Source organism: Marmota monax, unplaced genomic scaffold, assembly GCF_021218885.2.
Source record: "Marmota monax isolate L192 unplaced genomic scaffold, Marmota_monax_Labrador192_F-V1.1 WCK01_AAM20220418_F8-fsc00111, whole genome shotgun sequence".
In the NCBI taxonomy this organism is placed as follows: Eukaryota; Metazoa; Chordata; class Mammalia; order Rodentia; family Sciuridae; genus Marmota; species Marmota monax.
Genome location: NW_026695067.1, coordinates 1,648,758 through 1,676,423, shown reverse-complemented (window position 1 = coordinate 1,676,423; position 27,666 = coordinate 1,648,758). Strand labels below are relative to the sequence as shown.

Genomic DNA, 27,666 nt, shown 5'->3' with positions numbered 1-27,666 from the left:
TTTACCCCAAATACAGATTGCAGAATCACATCGGTTACACATCCACATTTTTACATAATGCCCTATTAGTAACTGTTGTATTCTGCTACCTCTCCTATCCTCTACCATCCCCCCTCCCTCCCCTCCCATCTTCTCTCTCTACCCCATCCACTGTAATTCATATCTCTCCTTGTTTATTTTCCCATTCCCCTCACAACCTCTTATATGTAATTTTGTATAACAATGAGGGTCTCCCTCCATTACCATGCAATTTCCCTTTTCTCTCCCTTTCCCTCCCACCTCATGTATCTGTTTAATGTTAATCTTTTCTTCCTGCTCTTCCTCCCTGCTCTGTTCTTAGTTGCTCTCATTATATCAAAGAAGACATTTAGTATTTGTTTTTTAGGGATTGGCTAGCTTCACTAAGCATAATCTGCTCTAGTGCCATCCATTTCCCTGCAAATTCTATGATTTTGTCATTTTTTAGTGCTGCGTAATACTCCATGGTGTATAAATGCCACATTTTTTTTATCCATTCATCTATTGAAGGGCATCTGGGTTGGTTCCACAGTCTAGCAATTCTGAATTGTGCTGCTATGAACATCGATGTAGCAGTATCCCTGTAGTACGCTCTTTTAAGGTCTTCAGGGAAAAGTCCAAGAAGGGCAATAGCTGGGTCAAATGGTGGTTCCATTCCCAGCTTTCCCAGGAGTCTCCATACTGTTTTCCAGATTGGCCGCACCAGTTTGCAGTCCCACCAGCAATGTACAAGAGTACCCTTTTCCCTACATCCTCTCCAGCACTTGTTGTTGTTTGACTTCATAATGGCTGCCAATCTTACTGGAGTGAGATGGTATCTTAGGGTGGTTTTGATTTGCATTTCTCTGACTGCTAGAGATGATGAGCATTTTTTCATGTACTTGTTGATTGATTGTATGTCCTCCTCTGAGAAGTGTCTGTTCAGGTCTTTGGCCCATTTGTTGATTGGGTTATTTGTTTTCTTATTGTTTAATTTTTTGAGTTCTTTGTATACTCTGGATATTAGGGCTCTATCTGAAGTGTGAGGAGTAAAAATTTGTTCCCATGATGTAGGCTCCCTATTTACCTCTTTTATTGTTTCTCTTGCTGAGAGAAAACTTTTCAGTTTAAGTAAGTCCCATTTGTTGATTTTTGTTATCAACTTTTGTGCTATGGGTGTCCTATTAAGGAATTTGGAGCCCGACCCTACAATACGTAGATCGGAGCCAACTTTTTCTTCTGTCAGACGCAGAGTCTCTGATTTGATATCTAGCTCCTTGATCCACTTTGAGTTAACTTTTGTGCATGGCGAGAGGAGGGGATTCAGTTTCATTTTGTTGCATATGGATTTCCAGTTTTCCCAGCACCATTTGTTGAAGATGCTATCCTCCCTCCATTGCATGCTTTTAGCTCCTTTATCAAATATAAGATAGTTGTAGCTTTGTGGATTAGTCTCTGTGTCCTCTATTCTGTACCATTGGTCCACCCTCCTGTTTTGGTACCAGTACCATGCTGTTTTTGTTACTATTGCTCTGTAATATAGTTTTAAGTCTGGTATCGCTATACCGCCTGATTCGCACTTCCTGCTTAGAATTGCTTTTGCTATTCTGGGTCTTTTATTTTTCCATATGAATTTCATGATTGCTTTATCCATTTCTACAAGAAATGCCTTTGGGATTTTGATTGGCATTGCATTAAACCTATAGAGAACTTTTGGTAATATCGCCATTTTGATGATGTTAGTTCTGCCTATCCATGAACAGGGTATATTTTTCCATCTTCTAAGATCTTCTTCTACTTCTCTTTTTAGGGTTTTGTAGTTTTCATTGTATAAATCTTTCACCTCTTTTGTTAGGTTGATTCCCAAGTATTTTATTTTTTTTGAGGATATTGTGAATGGAGTGTTTTTCCTCATTTCCGTTTCAGAAGTTTTGTCGCTGATATACAGAAATGCCTTTGATTTATGCGTGTTGATTTTATATCCTGCCGCTTTGCTGAATTCATTTATTAGTTCTAGTAGTTTTTTTGTAGACCCTTTTGGGTCTTCTAGGTATAGAATCATGTCATCTGCAAATAGTGATAATTTAAGTTCTTCCTTTCCTATTTTTATGCCTTTAATTTCTTTCGTCTGTCTAATTGCTCTGGCCAGTGTTTCGAGAACTATATTGAATAGAAGTGGTGATAGAGGGCATCCCTGTCTTGTTCTAGATTTTAGGGGGAATGCCTTCAATTTTTCTCCATTGAGAATGATGCTAGCCTGAGGCTTAGCATAGATAGCTTTTACAATGTCGAGGTAAGTTCCTGTTATCCCTAGTTTTTCTAATGTTTTGAACATAAAGGGATGCTGTACTTTGTCGAATGCTTTTTCTGCGTCTATTGAGATGATCATATGGTTCTTATTTTTAAGTCTATTGATGTGGTGAATAACATTTATTGATTTCCGTATATTGAACCATCCTTGCATCCCAGGGATGAATCCTACTTGATCATGGTGCACAATTTTTTTGATGTGCCTTTGTATCCGATTCACCAGAATTTTATTGAGGATTTTTGCATCTATGTTCATCAGAGATGTTGGTCTGTAGTTTTCTTTCTTTGAGGTGTCTTTGTCTGGTTTCGGAATCAGGGTGATGTTGGCCTCATAGAATGAATTTGGCAGAGCTCCTTCTTTTTCTATTTCCTGAAATAACTTGAAAAGTATTGGTATTAATTCTTCCTTAAAGGTTTTGTAAAACTCCGCTGTATACCCATCCGGTCCTGGGCTTTTCTTGGTTGGAAGTCTTTTGATTGCTTCTTCTATTTCATCTATTGTTATTGGTCTGTTTAAGTTGTGAGTATCCTCCTGACTCAGTCTGGGCAAATCATATGACTTAAGGAATTTATCAATGTCTTCACTATCTTCTATTTTATTGGAATATAGGTTTTCAAAATAATTTCTAATTGTCTTCTGTATTTCTGTAGTGTCTGTTGTGATATTGCCTTTTTCATCCCGTATGTTAGTGATTTGAGTTCTCTCTCTTATTCTCTTCGTTAGCATGGCTAAGGGTCTGTCGATCTTATTTATTTTTTCAAAGAACCAACTTTTAGTTTTGTTAATTTTTTCAATAGTTTCCTTTGTTTCAATTTCATTGATTTCCGCTCCGATTTTAATTATTTCTTGCCTTCTGCTACATTTGCTGTTGTTTTGCTCTTCCTTTTCTAGGGCTTTGAGATGAAGTGTGAGCTCATTTATTTGTTGGTTTTTCCTTTTTTTGAGGAATGACCTCCAGGCGATGAATTTCCCTCTTAAAACTGCTTTCATTGTGTCCCATAGATTCCGATATGTTGTGTCTGTATTTTCATTTATCTCTAAGAATTTTTTGATTTCTTCCTTTATGTCTTCTGTAACCCATTGATCATTCAGTAACATATTGTTCATTTTCCATGTGATGTAGGATTTTTCCTTCCGTCTTTTATCATTGATTTCCAGTTTCATTCCATTATGATCAGATAAAATGCATGGTATTATCTCCACCCCTGTATATTTACTGAGGGTTGCCCTATGGCATAATATATGGTCTATTTTTGAGGAGGATCCATGTGCTGCTGAGAAAAAAGTATATCCACTTGATGATGGTTGATATATTCTATATATGTCAGTTAAGTCTAGGTTGTTGATTGTGATATTGAGTTCTGTAGTTTCTTTATTCAGCTTTTGTTTGGAGGATCTGTCCAATTGTGAGAGAGGTGTGTTGAAGTCACCCATAATTATTGTGTTGTGGTCTATTTGATTCTTGAACTTGAGGAGAATTTGTTTTATGAACGTCGCAGCACCATTATTTGGTGCATAAATATTGATAATTGTTATGTCTTGTTGGTGAATGGTTCCTTTTAACAGTATATAATGTCCTTCCTTATCCCTTTTGATTAATTTAGTCTTGAAGTCAATTTTATTCGATATGAGGATGGCCACCCCTGCTTGCTTACGAGGACCGTGTGCATGGTATATTTTTTCCCAACCTTTCACCTTCAGCCTGTGTATGTCTTTTCCAATCAGATGTGTCTCCTGGAGGCAGCATATTGTTGGATTTGTTTTTTTAATCCATGTTACCAGCCTATGTCGCTTTATTGGAGAGTTTAAGCCATTAACGTTTAGAGTTACTATTGATATATGGTTTGTACTTCCAGCCATGTTTGATTATTTATCTTCGTCTTTTTTTTTTTTTTAATTTAGTTTGTTTCTCCATGGTTAGCTTTCCCCCCGCCCTCTGTCTTTATAGAGGCACTTCCCACTGATGGTTTTGGTTATTGTTTTTCATTTCTTCCTCGTGTAGTGTTTTGCTCAAGATGCTTTGCAATGCTGGTTTTCTGGCTGCAAATTCTTTTAGCTTTTGTTTATCATGAAAGATTTTTATTTCGTTATCGTACCTGAAGCTTAATTTTGCTGGATACAGAATTCTTGGTTGGCATCCATTGTCTTTCAGTGTTTGAAATACGTTGTTCCAGGATCTTCTCGCTTTCAGCGTCTGTGATGAAAAATCCGTTGTTAACCTTATTGGTTTACCCCTGAATGTAATGTGCCTCCTTTCTCTTGTAGCTTTTAGTATTTTCTCTTTGTTCTGTATATTGGATATCTTCATAACAATGTGTCTTGGCGTTGGTCTACTGTGATTTTGTGTGCTCAGTGTCCTGTATGCATCTACAATTTGTATATCCGTTTCCTTTTTTATTTCTGGAAAGTTTTCTGTAATTATTTCTTTCAGCAGGTTACTCATTCCCTTGGTTTGAATCTCTGTACCTTCTTCTATCCCGATGACTCGTAGGTTTGGTTTCTTTATGTTATCCCATATCTCTTGGATGTTTTTCTCGTGGTTTTTAACCAGCCTTTCTGAGTTGGCTAGGCTCTTTTCAAGATGATATATTTTGTCTTCATTATCTGATGTTCTGGCTTCTACTTGCTCCACTCTGTTAGTGATACTCTCAATTGAGTTTTTAATTTGGTTTATCATTTCCTTCATTTCTAGAATTATTGTTTGGTTTTTTTTTATAATCTCAATCTCCTGATAAAGATGCTTAACTTCTTCTTTTATCTGTCTATGTAATTCATTTTCAAAGTGTTCTTTCACTGTTTGGATTTGCTGTCTCGTATCTTCTTTAAGGTTCCATTCCATCTGTCTAAGGTATTCCTTGAGTTCTTTATATGACCATTTTTCTGCTGACTCTAGGTCCTCCTGAATATTTAGGCTGTCCTTCATTGTTTGTACCCCTTTTCTTCCTTGCTTTTTTATGCTGCTCATGTTACTTCTTGTTCTGCTTGACTGCTGAGTTACTGTTTACTCTTATAGATTTATTTGATGCTTGAGAGGAAAGATATTAGAAGGGAAGGGAAGAAGTCACTAAAGAGAATGAGAGTAGGCAGGTAGAATTCAAGGAAGGGGGAATAAGAAGATTGAAAAGAAATGAAAAGACAAAAGAAACAAGAATAACAAAGATTAGATAATAAAGAAAGAAAGAAAAGACAAAAAAAATTTTAACAAAAATAATAGTGATAATAAAAAATGAAAATTAAAATTAAAAAAAATAATAATAAAATAAAAAAAATTAAAAAAATAGAAACATTGAAAAAAAATTAGAGAACAACAACAAATAAAAATTGAAAATGAAAGAAAAAGAAGAAAAAAAAGAAAAAAAAAGAAAAAGAAAAGAAAAAAAATGATAATAATAATAATAATAAATGCAGTCCTAGAGTTCTATTAACTTCTCTTCCAGTAGGTGGAGCTGTGCCCACTGGGCCAAGCTTCCCCTCTCAATAGGTGGGAACCATTCACTGTGCAGCAGCTCTCTCTCCTAGACTGGGCGGGTCTCCAATCCTGAGTGTCTAGGGCCTTGTCTTGTGTTTCCTCAAGCCAGGCAGTGCTCACCTGTGGCGCTCACCACAATACTGGCTACACGCCAGGTCTGCTGCTCCTGGGAGCCCTGTTTTCATGAACACCTGGGCTCACTCTCCCTGTTTGCCTCCCTCAGACCCTAAGTTTGTAGAGCTTGGGGCTGAGATCCCCCAGCGAATTTGCTTGCCCTCCTGTAGCCACGCCCCCGGTAGCTGGTGCAAGAGACCTCAGTTGTCAGCACTGGTGGGAGCGGTAGCCGGGAGTTCCGCGCCGCGAGTCCCGCGCCACTCCTGATTCCCTGGGTCTGGTTATTGCGTTCACAGGAGAGCTGGGAGTGGCCCTTAAGGTTTCCCCGCTGTGTGGAGAGAGATGGCTAGGGGATTACACACCTGTCACGCTGGTTTCAATGCAGTTATCTCCTCCGCCCGTGACGCCATTTCTCTGCCATGGTGATATCCCATGCAAATGGTGACCGTTTGTTCCCTTTGCCGGATGACCAATGCAACGGGTGGGTCCTGACTGTCTCTCCCAATCCCCGTTTCAGTCCTGTGGCCACTGCCTATGAAGGCTCGGTTGGCTTTTACCTCTGTAAGTTCCTAAGGGCCGGCCAATTATTTCAGCGGGATCGTTAGTGCTGAGTCACACGAAGCAGGCGAACCGGAGCTTAATTGCCTCCAATTCGGGCTCTGTGTGTGTGTTCTGAGGGGCCCAGCCTGTACACCCCAGATCCACGTCAGCTCAGCATTGCCTAGTGATCCTGAGCAAACAGCATTTAGACAGTTTACAGCTCCCTATGCCCGCGCAGTTGAAGATGTCAGAGACTTGATCTCTCTGCGCCTGCCACCATGTTACATCTCCTCAGTAATATTCATGTTGCCCTTACAGCTTCCTGGTATAAGCAAGTTCTTGGGATTATACAAACTGCTGCTTCTGTTTCCAGTCCAGATTTCTAGAAATGAAACCCTGCCGCCGTCGCCTCCGTCTCTGGGCCGCGCTGACGAGCGTCGCGCTTGTCTGCGACCGTAGCAGAGCCGCCCTGGCCTCCGCGGCTCTTCAGCCCGGTGCCAGGCCCCAGGGGCCCAAGCGGCTGCCGCCGCGGCTCTCCATCCCCCTCCTCCGGAGCACGGGTCCCCTGGCAGGGGGTGCAGAACGACCCCAGAGCAGGCTCTGCCCGAAGGTGCAGCGGCGAACAGGCCACAGAGACGCTCGAGGCTGCAGTCCAGCCTTCGGAGGACAGGGCTCGGCACGCAGCCCAGCTCCAACCTCTAGGTGCAGCTGCCGGACAGTGTATACAGAGCCATCAAGACAGCAAGCAGAAAGCAAATGGCGGCTCCCACGGAGTGGATTTTCGGCACAGAAACCACAGCCCCACCAACAATCCCAATCCACAAACTCTCCCTGTATAAAAAATATTCAAAAAAAAAAGAAAAAAAAGGCGGGGCGCACTGAGCTTTCTTTGCCTCGGGTACTTACAATCCACTGCTGATTACACATTCAGCTTCTCCGCCCAGAGTGAAGCGAAAGAGGAAGCAGATGGGAGCAAAGCGCCCGTGGCTCTGAGCAGCCAAGCGTCTCTTTTTCGATTTCTTTGTTCTTCCTGCTCCTTGGCAAAGTGGTCCACTACAGATTATCAGTGAAAGGAGCTTTAACAGACTGTGCGAAATCTCTATTAAAGCCACTGCTTTGAGCACCACGCTCAGCACTTCAGCAACCCCCGTACGCAGCGGCCATCTTCTTCCCAGAATACCGAGTTATTATTATTTATTAATTGGGTTGTTTTGTTGTTTTTGGAGTTAAGATTTTTGAGTTCTTTATATATTCTTGATACTAATGGCCTATCTAAGAAGCCAGTGGCAAAGGTCTTCTCCCATTCTGTAGGCTCTTTCTTCATGGTCTTGTTTCCCTTGCTGTGTAGAAGCTTTAATTTGATGCCATCCCATTTATAGGTTTTTAATTTTATTTTTGTGCTTTAGGAGCCTTTTTAAGGAAGTCAGTTCCTCTGCTGATGTGTTGGAGTGTTGGGCCTACATTTTCTTCTAATAGTTGCAGAGTTTCTAGTCTAATTCCTAAGTCTTTGGTCCACTTTGAGTTGACTTTTGTGCAGGGGGAGAGATACGGTTTCAATTTTATTCTATCTTTTCTCCAATGTATGTTTTTGGCACCTTTATCTAGTATGAGATAACTCTATTAATGTGGGTTTGTCTCTGTGTCTTCTCTTCTGTAGGTCTTATGTTCTGTTCTATGTCTGTTTTGTTGCCAATAACATGCTGTTTTTTTCTTTTTTAAGTATAAGTCTGTATTAAAATTTGAGGTCCATATTGTGGACCTCAAATCCCTCGAGTGCCTCCAGCACTTCTCTTTTGGCTCAGGCTTGCTTTGACTATTCTATTATTTTTCCAAACAAATTTTAGAACTGCTTTTTCTTGTTCTGTGAAGAATGTCGTTGTTATTTTGATGGGGATTACATTGAATCTGTGTAACACTTTGGGTAGTGTGACCATTTTGACAATATTAATTCTGACTGCCCAAGAACTTGAGAGATCTTTCCATTTTCTAAGATCTTCAATTTCTTTCTTCAGTCTTCTGTAGTTTTTGTTGTAGAGTTCCATTACTTCCTTCACTAGATTAATCCCCAAATTGTTTTTTTTTTAAGATTATTGTGAATGGTATGGTTTTTCTAATTTGTTTTTCAGGAGATTTATTATTGGAATATAGGAAAGCAATTGATTTATATATATTGGTCTTGTGTCCTGCTATTCTTTAAATTTGTTTATCAGCTCTAGAAATCCTCCAGTGGAGTTTTTTTGGAGTCTTCTAAAGATAGGATCTTTTTTTTTTTTTGAATTTTTTATTGTTGGTTGTTCAAAACATTACATAGTTCTTGACATATCATATTTCACACTTTGATTCAAGTGGGTTATGAACTCCCATTTTTACCCCATATACAGATTGCAGAATCACATCAGTTACACATCCATTGATTTACATATTGCCATACTAGTGTCTGTTGTGTTCTGCTGCCTTTCCTATCCTCTACTATCCCCCCTCCCCTCCCCTCTTCTCTCTCTACCCCCTCTACTGTCATTCATTTCTCCCCCTTGTATTATTTTTCCCTTTCCCCTCACTTCCTCTTGTATGTACTTTTGTATAACCCTGAGGGTCTCCTTCCATTTCCATGCAATTTCTCTTCTCTCTCCCTTTCCCTCCCACCTCTCATCCCTGTTTAATGTTAATCTTCTTCTCATGCTCTTCTTCCCTACTCTGTTCTTAGTTACTCTCCTTATATCAAAGAAGACATTTGGCATTTGTTTTTTAGGGATTGGCTAGCTTCACTTAGCATAATCTGCTCTAATGCCATCCATTTCCCTGCAAATTCTATGATTTTGTCATTTTTTAATGCAGAGTAATACTCCATTGTGTATAAATGCCACATTTTTTTTATCCATTCGTCTATTGAAGGGCATCTAGGTTGGTTCCACAGTCTTGCTATTGTGAATTGTGCTGCTATGAACATCGATGTAGCAGTGTCCCTGTAGCATGCTCTTTTTAGGTCTTTAGTGAATAGACCGAGAAGGGGAACAGCTGGGTCAAATGGTGGCTCCATTCCCAGCTTTCCAAGAAATCTCCATACTGCTTTCCAAATTGGCTGCACCAATTTGCAGTCCCACCTACAATGTACAAGTGTACACTTTTCCCCACATCCTTGCCAGCACTTGTTGTTGTTTGACTTCATAATGGCTGCCAATCTTACTGGAGTGAGATGGTATCTTAGGGTAGTTTTGATTTGCATTTCTCTGACTGCTAGAGATGGTGAGCATTTTTTCATGTACTTGTTGATTGACTGTATGTCCTCCTCTGAGAAGTGTCTGTTCAGGTCCTTGGCCCATTTGTTGATTGGGTTGTTTGTTATCTTATTGTCTAATTTTTTGAGTTCTTTGTATACTCTGGATATTAGGGCTCTATCTGAAGTGTGAGGAGTAAAGATTTGTTCCCAAGATGTAGGCTCCCTATTTACCTCTCTTATTGTTTCTTTTGCTGAGAAAAAACTTTTTAGTTTGAGTAAGTCCCATTTGTTGATTCTAGTTATTAACTTTTGTGCTATGGGTGTCCTATTGAGGAATTTGGAGCCCGACCCCAGAGTATGTAGATCATAGCCAACTTTTTCTTCTATCAGACGGCGTGTCTCTGATTTGATATCAAGCTCCTTGATCCATTTTGAATTCACTTTTGTGCATGGCAAGAGAAAGGGATTCAGTTTCATTTTGTTGCATATGGATTTCCAGTTTTCCCAGCACCATTTGTTGAAGATGCTATCCTTCCTCCATTGCATGCCTTTAGCCCCTTTATCAAATATAAGATAGTTGTAGTTTTGTGGATTGGTTTCTGTGTCCTCTATTCTGTACCATTGGTCCACCCGCCTGTTTTGGTAGCAGTACCATGCTATTTTTGTTACTATTGCTCTGTAGTATAGTTTGAAGTCTGGTATCGCTATACCGCCTGATTCACACTTCCTGCTTAGCATTGTTTTTGCTATTCTGGGTCTTTTATTTTTCCATATGAATTTCATGATTGCTTTCTCTATTTCTACAAGAAATGCTGTTGGGATTTTGATTCGGATTGCATTAAGCCTATAGAGAACTTTTGGTAATATCGCCATTTTGATGATGTTAGTTCTGCCTATCCATGAACAGGGTATATTTTTCCATCTTCTAAGATCTTCTTCTATTTCTCTCTTTAGGGTTCTGTAGTTTTCATTGTATAAGTCTTTCACCTCTTTTGTTAGGTTGATTCCCAAGTATTTTATTTTTTTTTGAGGATATTGTGAATGGAGTGGTTGTCCTCATTTCCATTTCAGAGGCTTTGTCCCTGATATACAGGAATGCCTTTGATTTATGCGTGTTGATTTTATATCCTGCCACTTTGCTGAATTCATTTACTAGCTCTAATAGTTTCTTTGTAGACCCTTTTGGGTCTGCTAGGTATAGAATCATGTCATCTGCAAATAGTGATAATTTAAGTTCTTCTTTTCCTATTTTTATGCCTTTAATTTCTTTTGTCTGTCTAATTGCTCTGGCCAGTGTTTCGAGAACTATGTTGAATAGAAGTGGAGAGAGAGGGCATCCCTGTCTTGTTCCAGATTTTAGAGGGAATGCCTTCAATTTTTCTCCATTCAGAATGATGCTAGCCTGAGGCTTAGCATAGATTGCTTTTACAATATTGAGGTATGTTCCTGTTATCCCTAGTTTTTCTATAGTTTTGAACATAAAGGGATGCTGTACTTTGTCGAATGCTTTTTCCGCATCTATCGAGATGATCATATGGTTCTTATTTTTAAGTCTATTGATGTGGTGAATAACATTTATTGATTTCCATATATTGAACCATCCTTGCATCCCAGGGATGAATCCTACTTGATCATGGTGCACAATTTTTTTGATATGTTTTTGTATCCAATTCGCCAGAATTTTATTGAGGAGTTTTGCATCTAGGTTCATTAGAGATATTGGTCTGTAGTTTTCTTTCTTTGAAGTGTCTTTGTCTGGTTTAGGTATCAGGGTGATGTTGGCCTCATAGAATGAATTTGGAAGTTCTCCCTCTTTTTCTGTTTCCTGAAGTTGCTTGAAAAGTATTGGTATTAGTTCCTCTTTAAAGGTTTTGTAAAACTCTGCTGTATACCCATCCGGTCCTGGGCTTTTCTTAGTTGGTAGTCTTTTGATGGTTTCTTCTATTTCCTCAATTGATATTGGTCTGTTTAGGTTGTCTATATCCTCCTGACTCAATCTGGGCAGATCATATGACTTAAGAAATTTATCGATGCCTTCACTATCTTCTAATTTATTGGAGTATAAGGATTCAAAATAATTTCTGATTATCTTCTGTATTTCTGAAGTGTCTGTTGTGATATTGCCTTTTTCATCCCGTATGCCAGTAATTTGAGTTCTCTCTCTTCTTCTCTTCCCTAGCATGGCTAAGGGTCTGTCAATTTTGTTTATTTTTTCAAAGAACCAACTTTTAGTTTTGTCAATTTTTTCAATTGTTTCTTTTGTTTTGATTTCATTAATTTCAGCTCTGATTTTAATTATTTCTTGCCTTCTACTTCTTTTGCTGTTGTTTTGCTCTTCTTTTTCAAGGATTTTGAGATGAAGTATAAGATCATTTATTTGTTGCTTTTTTCTCTTTTTAAGGAATGAACTCCAAGCAATGAATTTTCCTCTTAGAACTGCTTTCAATGTGTCCCATAGATTCCGATATGTTGTGTCTGTGTTTTCATTTATCTCTAAGAATTTTTTAATTTCCTCCTTGATGTCTTCTATAACCCATTGATCATTCAGTAACCTATTGTTCATTCTCCAAGTGATGCATGATTTTTCCTTCCTTCTTTTATCGTTGATTTTCAGTTTCATTCCATTATGATCAGATAAGATGCATGGTATTATCTCTACTCCTTTGCATTGTCTAAGAGTTGCCCTGTGACATAATATATGATCTATTTTTGAGAAGGATCCATGTGCTGCTGAGAAAAAAGTGTAACTGCTTGATGTTGGGTGGTATATTCTATATATGTCAATTAAGTCTAGGTTATTAATTGTGTTATTGAGTTCTATAGTTTCCTTATTCAACTTTTGTTTGGAAGATCTGTCCAGTGGCGAGAGAGGTGTGTTGAAGTCTCCCATGATTATTGTATGATGGTCTATTAGACTCTTGAACTTGAGAAGAGTTTGTTTGATGAACATAGCTGCACCATTGTTTGGGGCATATATATTTATGATTGTTATGTCTTGTTGGTGTATGGTTCCCTTAAGCAGTATGTAGTGTCCCTCTTTATCCCTTTTGATTAACTTTGGCTTGAAATCTATTTTATTTGATATGAGTATGGAAATTCCTGCTTGTTTCCGAAGTCCATATGAGTGATATGATTTTTCCCAACCTTTCACCTTCAGCCTATGTATGTCTTTTCCTATCAAATGCGTCTCCTGTAGGCAGCATATTGTTGGGTCTTGTTTTGTGATCCATTCTACTAGCCTGTGTCTCTTAATTGGTGAGTTTAAGCCATTAACATTTAGGGTTATTATTGAGATATGGGTTGTTCTTCCAGCCATATTTGTTTATTTATGTTACTAAACATGGTTTGTTTTCCTCTTTGATTATTTCCCCCCCTTTACTGTCCTACCTCCCACTGTTGGTTTTCATTGTTATTTTCCATTTCCTCTTCCTGTAATGTTTTGCCGAGGATGTTTTTAAGAGATGGTTTTCTAGCTGCAAATTCTTAAAACCTTCCACGATAAACAAAAGTTTAAATTTCATCTTCCATCCTGAAGCTTAATTTCGCTGGATACACAATTCTTGGTTGGAACCCATTTTCTTTCAGTGTTTGAAATATGTTATTCCAGGATCTTCTAGCTTTCAGAGTCTGTGTTGAAAGATCAGCTGTTATCCTGATTGGCTTACCCCTAAATGTAATCTGCTTCCTTTCTCTTGTAGCTTTTAAAATTCTCTCCTTATTCTGTATGTTGGGCATCTTCATTATAATGTGTCTAGGTGTGGATCTCTAATGATTTTGCACATTCGGCGTCCTGTAGGCTTCTAGGATTTGGGATTCTGTCTCATTCTTCAAGTCTGGGAAGTTTTCTCATATTATTTCATTGAATAGATTGCTCATTCCTTTGGTTTGGAGTTCTGTACCTTCCTGTATCGCAATGACTCTTAAGTTTGGTCTCTTAATGTTATCCCATATTTCTTGGATGTTCTGCTCATGGTTTCTTAACAGTCTTGCTGAGCTGTCTATGTTCTTTTCAAGTTGAAATACTTTGTCTTCATTGTCTGATGTTCTATCTTTTAAGTGTTCTACTCTGCTGGTAGTATTCTCCATTGAGTTTTTAAGTTGGTTTATTGCTTCCTGCATTTCTAGGATTTCTGTTTGTTTGTTTTTTATAACCTCTATCTCCCTATATAGTTGATCCTTTGCTTCCTGGATTTGTTTGTGTAATTCTTTGTCGAAGTGATCTTTCATTGTCTGATTTTGCTGTCTAATGTCTTCCTTGATACTCCAGATCATCTGAAGCATGTATATCCTGAATTCTTTATCTGACATTCCATCTGCTGCAGCTGTTACCTCTTCTAAAGTTGAGTTGACCTGCATTGCTTGTGGTCCTTTCTTTCCTTGTCTTTTCATACTGCTTGTGTTTCTTTCTGCTTGGTGAAACTGTTGTGTTTTTGAAATGTTTTTTTCCCCCTATATATTTATATTGCTCTTGTATAGTTGAAAAGTCTCCCTTGCAGGGTCGGGCCGTGGTCTGCCTACCTTGCAGGCGCGGGCGGGGGCTCTGCTCTGCCCCTCCTCCAATTGGTGTGAGGTGTCTACCACGCCCGCAGACCCCTGGGCCTGTTCTGTTGGTCGGTCGCAGGTCTTCCTACCTTGCAGGCGCGGGCGGCGGCTCTGCTCTGCCCTTACTCCAATTGGGGTGACGTGTCTACCACGCCGGCGGGTCGCTGGGCTTATTCTGGGCACGGGAGGCAGCTCTGCTCTGCCCTTACTCCAATTGGGGTGACGTGACTACCACGCCGGCAGGTCACTGGGCCTGTTCTGGGCACGGGCGGTGGCTCTGCTCTCCCCCTACTCCAATTGGGGTGACGAGTGTACCACGCCGGCAGGCCACTGGGCCTGATCCGCCGGTCGATTGCAGGTCTGCCTACCCTGCAGGCGCGGGCGGCGGCTCTGCTCTGCCCCCCTCCAATTGGTGTGACGTGTCTACCACACCCGCGGACCCCTGGGCCTGTTCTGCAGGTCGGTTGCAGGTCTGCCTACCTTGCAGGCGTGGGTGGCAACTCTGCTCTGCCCCTACTCCAATTGGGGTGACGTGTGTACCACGCCGGCAGGCCACCGGGCCTGATCCGCCGGTCAGTTGCAGGTCTGCCTACCTTGCAGGCGCAGGCAGCGGCTCTGCTCGGTACACGGGGGTAATGCACTCACTTCGCCGCCATCTTCCGAAAATTTACATCTTCCCAAAGGAATGAATGTTCAAAATTTTGAGAGCATCACAAATGGTGCTCTTCTACCTTAAGAAATTAGTGCAAGATTCTGTTTGGTACCTTCTGGGATAAATTTTTGTCTTCAGTCTCTTCCCTCAAGGAATCTGTGCTCTCATCTGTAATCTGATTCCTGGTATATCTTTCCACCTGACTACTTCTGTTAAAAGGATACAGTTTTGTTGATTCACATGAGAGCTAATATCACTAGTTGTCTCCTTGACATCTTATATATTGTACCATTTACGATCAATGTCTAGTGTGTGATACAGAACGTAAGCAGTTCTCCATTCAACTAAGACCTACTTTTGTTGTCAAGCAATCAGGATATTTCACATCCTGAGGAACTTTTGTTACCTCTGAACTCTGTGAAATGTTTCAACATAAAAGTGAGAAAGTTAGGAGTTGTAAGAGTCACCTTTGAGCCTGGCACCATCTTTGACACATGCTGTATTTGTAGAACTTCTTTCATCTAGCTGTTGAATCTTCACAAATTGTGAAAAAGTTTGTTCACATCTTGAACTGCCTTGGTATTCAGGTAATGTCAAGATAAATGTTCTATGTCTGAAACTACTCAGTAGTGGAAACACTCTTTGGGAACTTCAGAACACTTGTCTATGTGACTGTGGCCATTCAGGCCTGCTTTCTATATGGAAGTCACAGTTATATCAAATTCACATGTCTTCCTGCTTTGATTGTTGAAGAACCTCGATGTTTGAATGTCATAGATGTCAGTGCCTTGATAGCATTACCAGGATTATTGGGAGCCTGAATAATATGCACCTCAAGGCTCCTTGCTGGAAACAGATCTTAGAGCTCTTTCTCTGAACAGTTGGCAAGAGTTGCTCTTTGCATCGGATTCTGCAGTGTGGTATTCAGCTGGCATGATTATCTGTATTCTGGAACAGCCATTTTCAGTGGGTTCTATTGCTTCATGGAAGTAAAAATGGATTTTGGAAAATCCATCTATATACCATCTATAGACCATCTGAGAATATGTATCCAGACCCTCTTTTGACTTGGACTTCCATCCAATTTGAAGTTCGGAATTTGTGGGTAATTGGTAGTTTTATCCAGCAGGTTCACATTTGGGTCCTCATGGCACAACAACGAATATGCTATCATACTAGTTATATTAGCCACCACCACTATCCTTTGTGTCTTATTCTGTATAAGCTGATGTATGAGAATACTATAGACTGGGTGACTTAAACATTGAAAATTTATTTCTAACAGTTCTGAAGCCTGGGAATTCCATGGTCAAGGTACTAGCTGATTTGGTTCCTGGGAAAGTTTGCAGATGAACTGTTACCTGCTGTATACTTATATGGCAGAGAGAAAGACAGAGTGCACTCTAGAGTCTCTTGTGAGGACACTGATCCCATCCTGAGGGATCTACTCCGGTGATCTAATCACCTCCCAAAGACCAAACTTTCTAATACCATAATAGTGAAAGTAAGGATGTCAGCATATGAATTTTGAAGGGTCACAAACAGTTGATCCATAACACTCCCAGTATACAGTAGTAGAACAGGAATTGGATAATAAAGTCAGGGAAAATAATAAACATAAAATAATCACTGGTCTATAATAGTGATCATATTACCTTTAACAATAATTGTGAAACCTCCTTGCTCCAAAGCAAAGAAAATTCCTTGGTTAGCCACCCTGGCAGCTTTTCTGGGAGGAGCTTTCAGTCCACTGACCTTCATAGCCCCTGGCTCTGTCTTCTTATGGTCTTCTTTAGTTATTTTCTTCCAAAGCCAAAGCTGAGGTAGTCATTGAAAAGTACAACCTCCTTGGGGACTCAGAGCATTTGTAGTTCACTTTTTACTGCTGTTGCTTTTGGATTTGAGCAGACTTTTCAGGCCAGAGTTATGGTTTCTTTGGCTGTGCAATTTGCTCAAAAACCAGTAGACTAGATATCTCCCTATTTCCACTCAGTTTCATATGCAAGCAGCCACAGGTAAAGTTCTAATATAAAAAGTTTTTAAACTTAAAGACTTAGCTCTTTCACCTTAATGTCTCTGGTCTCATCCATCCCTTCCCTTCCCACTTCATGGCAGTTAAGTTAAGGCCATCTGAAACTATGGGTTTGGTTTAGAAAGGCCATGTCCTTAATCTGATTTTTGCCTCTAAGCTAGCCACCATTGTCTGGCAATGATATGAATAGAAAAAGGCTTGGGACAGTTTTATGTCACGTTATGATTATCCCTTAGCAACTCTTACCACTGCTTCAGTGTTGGTTACAGAAGCTGCTGATATTTTAAAAGTTGATAATAGGTTCACGTGGTTCGAAACTTAAGCAATAGTGAAAGGATACAATGAAAATGGTTTCTACCCTTCAGTGAGAGTGTCTGTTTTCTACTCAACTCCCACTATTCAGTTTTTGAAGTGTAGTTCTTATATTCTAACATGTTTATGTGTATTAGTCATGTACTAATAATGGGAGTATGTTCTAAGAAATGTGTTGTTGTATGATTTCATCATTGTGCCAACATCATGGGGTACAATTACACAAACCCGTAATGATACAGGTCAGTCCCTGTAACACAAACCCGTAACACAAACCTGGAAGGTACAGGTCAGTCCCTCAATGTGGCCTCTTTGTGTAGTCAAGAGATGTTGTAAACAGGTGTACAAGCCTGCCACTGGCATACCACAGCATATTGTTTCACAGAAAACTTACATTTTTTTACAAATAGGATTACACTAAAATAATGATGAAAAGTATTGTATGATAATTACATAAATAAGTAACAGAGTTTATCATTATAAGTATTAGGTACTATACATATTTGTATGTGTTATACTTTTTGGCAATGCAGTAAGGTTTAATTACATCCACATGACCACAAACATGAGTAATGTTTGTGTTACAACATTATGATAGCCTCATGTGGCACATAAACATATAAGCTGATAACAGCCTGAAATCTTATCTTCTATCCATTTTTACATTGTTTTCTACCTTGCCTTTTTCACTTTGTAATATGTTTTAGAGATCTTTCAATGTCAGTACATAGAGTATTTTGTTATATCTGCATAGTATTAAATTTTATGCAGATACTATGATGTATTTGTAAAATTTTGTTCTTTTTAGTTGTACATGACAATAGAATGTATTTTTATACATCATACGTACATGGAGTATAACTTCCCATTCATGTGGTTGTACATGATGTGGAATTACTCATATATGAACATAGGATAGTAATGTCCTACTGTATTTCCCTTTCCCATCCACCTGCTTTGCCCTGTTCCCTTCTGTCCAATTTGGTAAACCTACACTGCTCCCTTCCCACTCAACCTATTGTGTGTTAGCATCCAAATATCAGAGAGAATATTCAATCTATGATTTGGGGGGATTGGCTTATTTCACTTAGGATAATTGCCTCCAGTTCCATTGATTTATAGGAAAGTGCCATAATTTCATTTCTCTTTATGGCTGAGTAATAGTCCACTGTATATATGTACCACATTTTCTTTATTCATTCATCTGTTGAAGGGCACCTAGGTTGGTTCCATAGCTTGGCTATTGTGAATTGAGCTGGTGTGAACTTTGATGTGGCTGTGTCACTATAGCATGCTGACTTTAAGTCCCTTGGGTGTATGTCAAGGAGTGGGATAACTGGATCATTCTAAGTTTTCTGAGGAATCTCTATACTGTTTTCCATAATGGTTGCACCAATTTGCAGTCCCACTAGCAATAATTGAGCATACCTTTCTCCACACATCCTCACCAACATTTATTGTTAATTATGTTCTTGATAATTGCCATTCTGACTGGAGTGAAATGAAACTCAGTGTAGTTTTAATTTGCATTTTTCTAATTGAACATTTTTTTTTCATATATTTGTTGGGTTCTTTTTTTTTATTTTGGTGTTAAGCTTTTTGAGTTTTTTATATACCCTAGATATTACTGTTCTATCTGAGATGCAGGTGGCAAAGATTTTCTCCCATTCTGTAGCTCTTTCTTCATGTTCTTGATTGTTTCCTTTGCTGTGAAGAGCTTTTTAGTTTGATATGAACCCATTTGTTGAGTCTTGATTTCACTTCTCTGCTTTCAAAGTCTTGTTGAAGAATTTGGTTCCTAAGCTGACATGATGAAGATTTGGGCCAATTTTTTTCTTCTAATAGGTACAGGGTCTCTGGTCTAATGCCTAAGTCCTTGATCCACTTAGAGTTGAATCTGGTGCAGGGTGAAAGATAGGAGTCTAATTTCATTTTATTACGTATCGATTTCCAGTTTTCCCAGCACCATTTGTTGAAGAGGCTATAATTTCTTCAATATATGTTTATGGTGCCTTTGTCTAGTATGAGATAACTGTATTTATGTGGGTTTTCCTCTGTGTTTCAACTCTGTACTATTGGTCTTCATGTCTGTTTGGGTGCCAATACCATGCCATTTTTGTTACTCTAGTAATGTAACATAATAAGGTTTGGTATTATGATGCCTCCTGCTTCACTCTTCTTGCTAAGGATTGCTTTGGCTATTCTGGGTCTCTTCTTTTTTCAAATGAATGTCATGATTGCTTTTTCTATTTCAGTGAATAATGTCATTGGGACCTTAATAGGAATAAGTTAATAGGAATTGCATTACATCTGTATATCATTTTTCATAGTATGGACATTTTGACAATATTAATTCTGCCTATCCAAGAACATGGGGGATCATTCCATCTTCTAAAGTTTTCAATTTTCTTTCTTTTGTGTTCTGTAGTTTTCATTGTAGAGGTCTTTTACCTCTATTGTTAGATTGATTCCCAAATGTTTTATTTTCTTTGAGGCTATTATGAAAGGGATAGTTTTTCTAATTTCTCTTTCATTTGATTCATCACTGATGTATAGGAATACAATTGATTTATGGATGTTAATTTTATATCCTACTTTGCTGAATTCTTTTATGAGTTCTTAAAGTTTTCTGGTGGAGTTTTTTGGGGACTTCTAAATATAGAATCATGTTGTCAGCAAATAGGGGTAGTTTTCTTCTTTTCATATTTGTATCTCTTTAATTTCTTTCTTCTGTCTAATTGCTCTGGCTAGAGTTTCCAGTACTATGTTGAATAGAAATAGTGAAAGAGGGGGCTGGGGATATGGCTCAGTGGGTATAGTGCTTGCCTCACATGCACAAGGCCCTGAGTTCAATCCCCAGCACCACACACACACACACACACACACACACCAAAAAAAAAAGAAATAGTGAAAGAGGGTATCCCTGTGTTGTTCCAATTTTTAGAGGGAATGCTTCCAATTTTTTTTTCCATTTATAATGATGCTGGCCTTGGGTTTAGCATATATAGCTTTTACAATGTTAAGATGTTTCTAACTAGTCTATCCCTAGTTTTTCTAGTGTTTTGAACATGAAGGTGTGCTGTGTTTTGTCAAATGCCTTTTCTGCATCTATTGAGATTATCCTATGATTCTTGTTTTTATGTATATTAATATGATGTTTATTGATTTCCATATCTTGAACCAACCCTGCATCCCTAGGATGAACCCCACTTGATTGTGGTGCACTACCTTCTTAATATGTTTTTGTATGCAATTTTCCAATGTTTTATTAAGAATTTTTGCATCTATGTTCATCAGGGACATTGGTCTAAAATATTCTTTCCTTGTGCGTCTTTGTCTGGTTTTGGTATAGGGTTATACTAGCTTCATAGATGAGTTTGGAAGGATTCCCTCCTTTTCTATTTCATAGAATAATTGGTGTTAGTTCTTCTTTGATGGTCTGGTAGAATTCAGCTGCGAATCTGTCTGGTCCTGGGCTTTTCTTTGTTGGTAGGCTTTTAATGGCACCTTCAATTTCCTTGCTTTAAATTGATCTATTTAAATTTTCTACATCCACTTGATTTAATTTGGTAGATCATATATCTCTAGAAATTTGTTGATGTCTTCAAGATTTTCTATTTTGTTGGAGTATAAATTTGCAAAATAGTTTCTGATTATCATCTGTATTTCAGTATTGTCCATTGTGGTATTTCCTTTTTTATCACAAATTTTACTAATTTGAGTTTTCTCTTTCTCTTTGTTAGGTTGGCTAAGTGTTTATTATTTCTAGTGATTTTTTTTCAAAGAACCAATTTTTTGTTTTGTTGAATATTTAGATTATTTCTTTTGTTTCGATTTCATTGACTTCAGCTCTGATTTTAATTATCTCCTGTCTTCTACTGCTTTTGGTGTTGATTTGTTCATCTTTTTCTATGGTTTTGAGATGTAATGTTAGGTTATTTATTTGTTGACTTTCTGTTCTTTTAATGAATGAGCTCCATGTAGTGAACCTTTATAGTGTCCCAGAGATTTTGATATGTTGTATCACTATTCTCACTTACATTTAAGTATTTTTTAAATTTCGTCTCTGATTTCTTCTGCTACCTATTCATCATTCAATAGCATATTAATTAGTCTCCAGATGTTAGAGTAGCTGCTATTTTTTATTCTATCATTGATTTTTAATTTTATTCCATTATGCTCTGATAGGATACAAGGTATTATCTCTATTTTCTATATTTGCTAAGAGTTGCTTTGTGGCCTAAGATATGGTTTATTTTAGAGAAGGATTCATGTGCTGAGAAGAAAGTATATTCAGTCATTAATGGATGAAAAATTCTATATATGTCTGTTAAGTCTAAATTATTAATTATATTTTTTAATTCTATCGCTCTTTATTTGGTTTTTGTTTGAGGATCTATCCAGTGGTAAGAGAGGTATGTTAAAGTCACCCAGTATTGTTGTGTTGTGGTCTGTTGCTTCAACTATCAACACTTATTGATAAGGGTTTGTTTGATGTACATAGGTTGCTCCATCTTTTGGGGCATAAGTATTTGTAATTGTTATGTCTTGATGGTGTATAATTCCCTTAAGCACTATGAAATGTTCTTCTTTGTCCCTTCTGATTAACTTTGGCTTGAAGTCAACTTTATCTGACATGAGAATAGAAACCCCTGCTTGTTTTTTTTTTATTGATTTTTTAAAATAAATAAATGACAGTGGAATGCATTACAATTCTTATTATACATATAAAGCACAACTTTTCATATCTCTGTTTGTATATAAAGTATGCTGACACCAATTCATGTCTTCATAGAGGTATTTTGGATAATGGTGTCCATCACATTCCACCATCCTTGCTAATCCTCTGCCCCTCCCTTACCCTCCCACCCCTCCGCCCTATCTAGAATTCATCTATTCCTCCCATTCTCCCCCTCCCTACCCGACTATGAGTCAGCCTCCTTATATCAGAAAAAAACATTCGGCATTTGTTTTTTGGGGATTGACTAACTTCACTTAGCATTATCTTCTCCAATGCCATCCATTTACCTGCAAATGCCATGATTTTATTCTCTTTTATTGCTGAGTAAAATTCCATTGTGTATATATGCCACTTTTTTTTATCCATTCATCCACTGAAGGGCATCTAGGTTGGCTTCACAGTTTAGCTATTATGAATTGTGCTGCTATAAACATTGATGTGGCTGTGTCCCTGTAGTATGCTGTTTTTAAGTCTTTTGGGTATAGATGGAGGAGAGGGATAGCTGGGTCAAATGGTGGTTCCATTCCCAGCTTTCCAAGGAATCTCCATACTGCTTTCCATATTGGCTGCACCAATTTGCAGGCCTGCTAGCAATGTATGAGTGTACCTTTTCCCCCTCATCCTCGCCAACACTTATTGTTGTTTGTCTTCATAATAGCTGCCATTCTGACTGAAGTGAGATGATATCTTAAAGTAGTTTGATTTGCATTTCTTTAATTACAAGAGATAATGAATATTTTTCCATATATTTGTTGATTGATTGTATATCCTCTTCTGAGAAGTGTCTGTCTGTTCAGGTCCTTGGCCTGTTTGTTGACTGGGTTATTTGTTTTGTTTTTTTGTTGTTTGTTTGTTTGTTTGTTTTTTGGTGTTTAGCTTTTGAAGTTCTTTATATACCCTAAAGATTAGTGCTCTAGGGAGCATGGGAGGAATAGACGAACTCTAGATAAGGCAGAGGGGTGGGAGGGGAAAGGAGGGGGCAGGGGGTTAGCAATGATGGTGGAATGTGATGGACATCATTATCCAAAGTACATGTATGAAGACATGAATTGGTGTGAATATACTTTATATACAAACAGAGATATGAAAAATATGTGTAATAAGAATTGTGATGCATTCCGCTGTCATATATTTAAAAAATAAAAGCAATTAAAAAAGAGAGAGAGATTAGTGCTCTATCTGATGTATGAGGGGTAAAAATTTGCTCCCAGGATGCAGGCTCTCTGTTCACCTCACAGATTATTTCTTTTGCTGAGAAGAAACTTTTTTTTTTCGTGTTTGAGATTTTATTGGCTGTATTGAGAAACAGTACACAAGACATTTCACTTTGTACACAATTCTTAACACACATACCGGAAATCTAAAAAGCCTTATACTGTGATTCCTTTTCAGTTATTCCAGTGACTTTCCAGCTTTTAATTTGAAGTCAATTTTTTCTTAATAGAATATCAAGTACCAGTATCTTTGAATGTTGTTGTTACTTAGGTCCCACTAATTTCAAAACTTTGTCAAACACAACATACTCAAATTTTTCATCTTTCACAGCACATTAAAAATATTAGGAAAACTAGATTTCCACAACCAAAGATGTTACAGAGTACATAGGATTCTGACAGCAATGATCCAGTAGTGGTCTTCTTTAGGAAACAATTATACTAAAAAACACAGGAATAGAACTAATTTAAAATATTCAAGACATTAAATGCAATACTGTGACTCCAAACTGCCATTTAATATGCTTTGTATTGTAGGATATAAAACTAACCCCCCACCTATGGAATGTTAAGCTGACACCAAAGACAGTCCAAGCCTCCCATAATTCAATATCCCACTATTTTCTGGTTGTACCCAAAAATAAACAACCAGCAAATGATTTCACTTCTAAAAAAAATCATTTACACTTAAAAAATGGAATGAGGTGGGATTCCCTCCTTTTTAAAAACGTTTCTAGAGCTACTAAAAAACTTGCATTTACAAAATAGTTGATAAAAATATTCCTCTGGACTGTACAAGAAGGGAGACGGGACCACTGAAAAGACATGGTGTATGATTAATCAGACTTGGCTTCTTTCTCTTCTGCTTCATCAGAGGCTGGACTCTCCTGCAGGTAAATCTTCTGCAGGTAAATCTTCTTTAGTTTCTTGGGTAGCCACTTCAGCCTGTTTTCCCTTTGCTCCCCTTTTCCCTTTTTGAACTTTTTTGTCTGATTATTTATCCTCGCCGGCCGCCTTCTGGGGCTTGGCGTCTGCCTTGGCAGGAGCAGGCTTAGCCGACAGGCGGGCCGACCTGGGCTTGGGCTCCTCCTTCCCTCTGCCTTTAGCCGAGCTGACCTTCCTCTTGGGCATCCTGGCGGTGCGCGGGGCACATGCAAGTGCTGCGAGCTGAGGCGTGCCCAAGCCTTCCAAAGCTCTGAGAAGAAATTTTTTAATTTGATTTCACCCCATTTATTGATTCTTGATTTTGGTTCTTGCTCTATAGGAGTCTTATTAAGGAAGTTGGGGCCTAATGCCATATGATGAAGATTAGGTTCTACATTTTCTTCTATTAGACGCAGAGTCTCTGGTTTAATTCTTAGGTCCTTGATCCACTTTGAGTTGAGTTTTGTGCATGGTAAGAGATAGGAGTTTAATTTCATTTTTTTGCATTTGGATTTCCCATTTTCCCAGCACCATTTGTTGAAGATGCTATCTTTTCTCCAATGCGTGTTTTTGGCACCTTTGTCTAATATAAGATAATTGTAATTTTATGGGTTAGTCTCTTTGTCTTCTATTCTGTACCATTAGTTTACTAGTCTGTTTTGGTGCCAGTACCATGCTGTTTTTGTTACTATTGCTCTGTAGTATAGTTTAAGGTCTGGTATAGTGATGCCATCTGCTTCCCTCTTCCTGCTAAGGATTGCTTTAGCTATTCTAGGTGTCTTATTTTTCCAGATGAATTTCTTGACTGCTTTTTCTATTTCTATGAGGAATGTCATCGGATTGTGATTGGACTTGCATTAAATCTGTATAGTGCTTTTGGTAGTATGTTCATTTTGATAATATTAATTCTGCCTATCCAAGAGCAAGGTAGATCTTTCCATCTTCTAAGGTCTTCTTTGATTTCTTTCTTTAGAGTTCTGTAGTTTTCATTGTATAGATCTTTCACCTCTTTCATTAAGTTGATTCCCAAGTATCTTTTTTTTTAAGTTATTGTAAATGGGGTAGTTTTCTTATTTCCTTCCCAGAGGACTTGTCACTGATATACAGAAATGCCTTTGATTTCTGGGTGTTGATTTTATATCCTGCTACTTTGCTGAATTCATTTACTAGTTCTAGGAGCTTTCTGGTGGAGCTTTTTGGGTCTTCTAGGTATAGAATCATATCGTCAGCAAATAGTATTAATTTAAGTTCTTCTTTTCCTATACATATCCCTTTAATTTCTTTCATCTGTTTAATTACTCTGGCCAGTGTTTCAAGAACTATGTTGAATAGAAGTGGTGAAAGAGGGCATCCCTGTCTTGTTCCAGTTTTTAGAGGGAATGCCTTTAATTTTTCTCCATTTAGAATGATGTTGACCTGAGGCTTGGCATAGATAGCCTTTACGATGTTGAGATATATTCCTGTTATCCCTAGTTTTTCTAGTGTTTTGAACATGAAAGGGTGCTGTATTTTGTCAAATGCTTTTTCTGCATCTATGGAGATGACCATATGATTCTTACCTTTGGGTCTATTGATGTAATGAATTACAATTATTGATTTCCGAATGTTGAACCAACCTTGCATCCCTGGGATGAATCCCATTTGATCATGGTGCACAATCTTTTTGATATGTTTTTGTATTCTATTTGCCAGAATTTTATTGAGAATTTTTTCATCTATTTTTCATTAGAGATACTGGTCTGAAGTTTTCTTTCTTTGATGTGGCTTTGCTTGGTTTTGGGATCAGATTGATATTGGCCTCATAGAATGAGTTTGGAAGTGCTGCCTCTTTTTCTATTTTCTGAAATAAGTTGTAATAAGAGTATTGGTATTAGTTCTTCTTTAAAGGTCTTGTAGGAATCAGCTGTGTATCCATCTGGTCCTGGGATTTTCTTGGTTGGTAGGCTTCTGATGGCGTCTTCTATTTCATCACTTGATATTGGTTTGTTTAAATTGTGTATATCTTCCTGATGCAATCTGGGCAAATCATATGACTTAAGAAATCTGTCGATGCCTTCAACATTTTCTATTTTATTGGAGTATAAGATTTCAAAATAATTTCTAATTATCCTCTGTATTTCTGTAGTGTCTTTTTTCATCATATATGATGGTAATTTGAGTTTTCTCTTTCCTCTTCATTAGCATAATTAAGGGTCTGCAATTTTATTTATTTTTTCAAAGAACCAACTTTTAGTTTTGTCAATTTTTTCAGTTGTTTCTTTTGTTTTGATTTCATCTCTAATTTAAATTATTTCTTGCCTTCTGCTTTTGCTGCTGATTTTTCCTTCTTTTTCTAGGGCTTTGAGATGTAGTGTAAGGTCATTTATTTGTTGACTTTTTTTTCTTTTAAGGAATGAACTCTGTGCAATGAATTTCCCTCTTAGTACTGCTTTTCATAGTGTCCCAGAGATTTTGATATGTTGTGTCTATGTTCTCATTTACCTCTAGAAATTTTTTAATCTCCTCCTTTATGTCTTCTGTAAACCATTGTTCATTCAGTAGCATATTGTTTAGTTTCCAGGTAATGGAGAAATTTTTATTTTTTATTTTGTCGTTGATTTCCAATGTCATTCCATTATGATCTGATAAAATGAGTGGTAGTATCTCTACTTTTTTGTATTTGCTAAGAGTTGCTTTGTGGCATATTATACAGTCTATTTTACAGAAGGATCCATGTGCTGCTGAGAAGAAAGTGTATCCACTTGATTCAGGTTGAAATCTTCTACATATGTCAGTTAAGTCTGTTATTGATTGTATTATTGAGTTCTGTAGTTTCTTTATTCAACTTTTGTTTGGAAGAGCTATCCAGTGGTGAGAGAGGTGTGTTAAAGTCACCTCAGATTATTGTGTTGTGCTCAATTTGACTCTTGAACTTGAGAAGAATTTGTTTGATGAACATAGCTGCACCATTGTTTGGGGCATATATGACTGTTATGTCTTGTTGGTGTATGGTTTCCTTGAGCAGTATGTAGTGTCCATCTTTAACTCTTTTGATTAAATTTGGCTTGAAAGTCTACTTTATTTGATATGAGGATAGAAACCCCTGCTTGCTTCAACAGTCCATGTGAGTGGTATGATTTTTCCTAACCTTTCACCTTCAATCTGTGTATATCTTTTCTTATCAGATGAGTCTCCAGTAGGCAGCAGATTGTTGGGTCTTTTTTTTTTAATCCAGTCTGCTAACCTATGTTTTTTGATTGGTGAGTTTAAGCCATTAACATTCAGGGTTATTATTGAGAAATGGTTTGTATTTCCAGCCATATTTGTTTATTTTTATTATTTAACTTGACTTGATTTTCTTCTTTGATTAGTTTTTTCTTTAGGGTACTACCTCCCTCTGCTGATTTTCATTGTTGTTTTTCGTTTCCTCTTCATGGAATATTTTGCCAAGGATGTTTTGTAGTGCAGGTTTTCTAGCTATAAATTCTTTTAACTTTTGTTATTGTGAATGTTTTTTTTTATTTCATCTTCAAATCTAAAGCTTAATTATGCTGGATACAAGATTCTTGGTTGGCACCCATTTTCTTTCAGAGCTTGGTATATGTTGTTCCAGGATCTTCTA

At 37.9% G+C, this 27,666-nt stretch overlaps 1 protein-coding gene and 1 pseudogene across 35 annotated transcripts in view; one reads left to right on the top strand and one right to left on the bottom strand.

Moving 5' to 3' along the window:
• The window catches only part of Nrg4 (neuregulin 4), a 202,647-nt gene that overhangs the window by 109,678 nt on the left and 65,303 nt on the right, over window positions 1–27,666 (top strand). The window lies entirely within an intron of this gene.
• LOC124081663 (non-histone chromosomal protein HMG-14-like) lies at window positions 23,207–24,272 on the bottom strand (annotated as a pseudogene).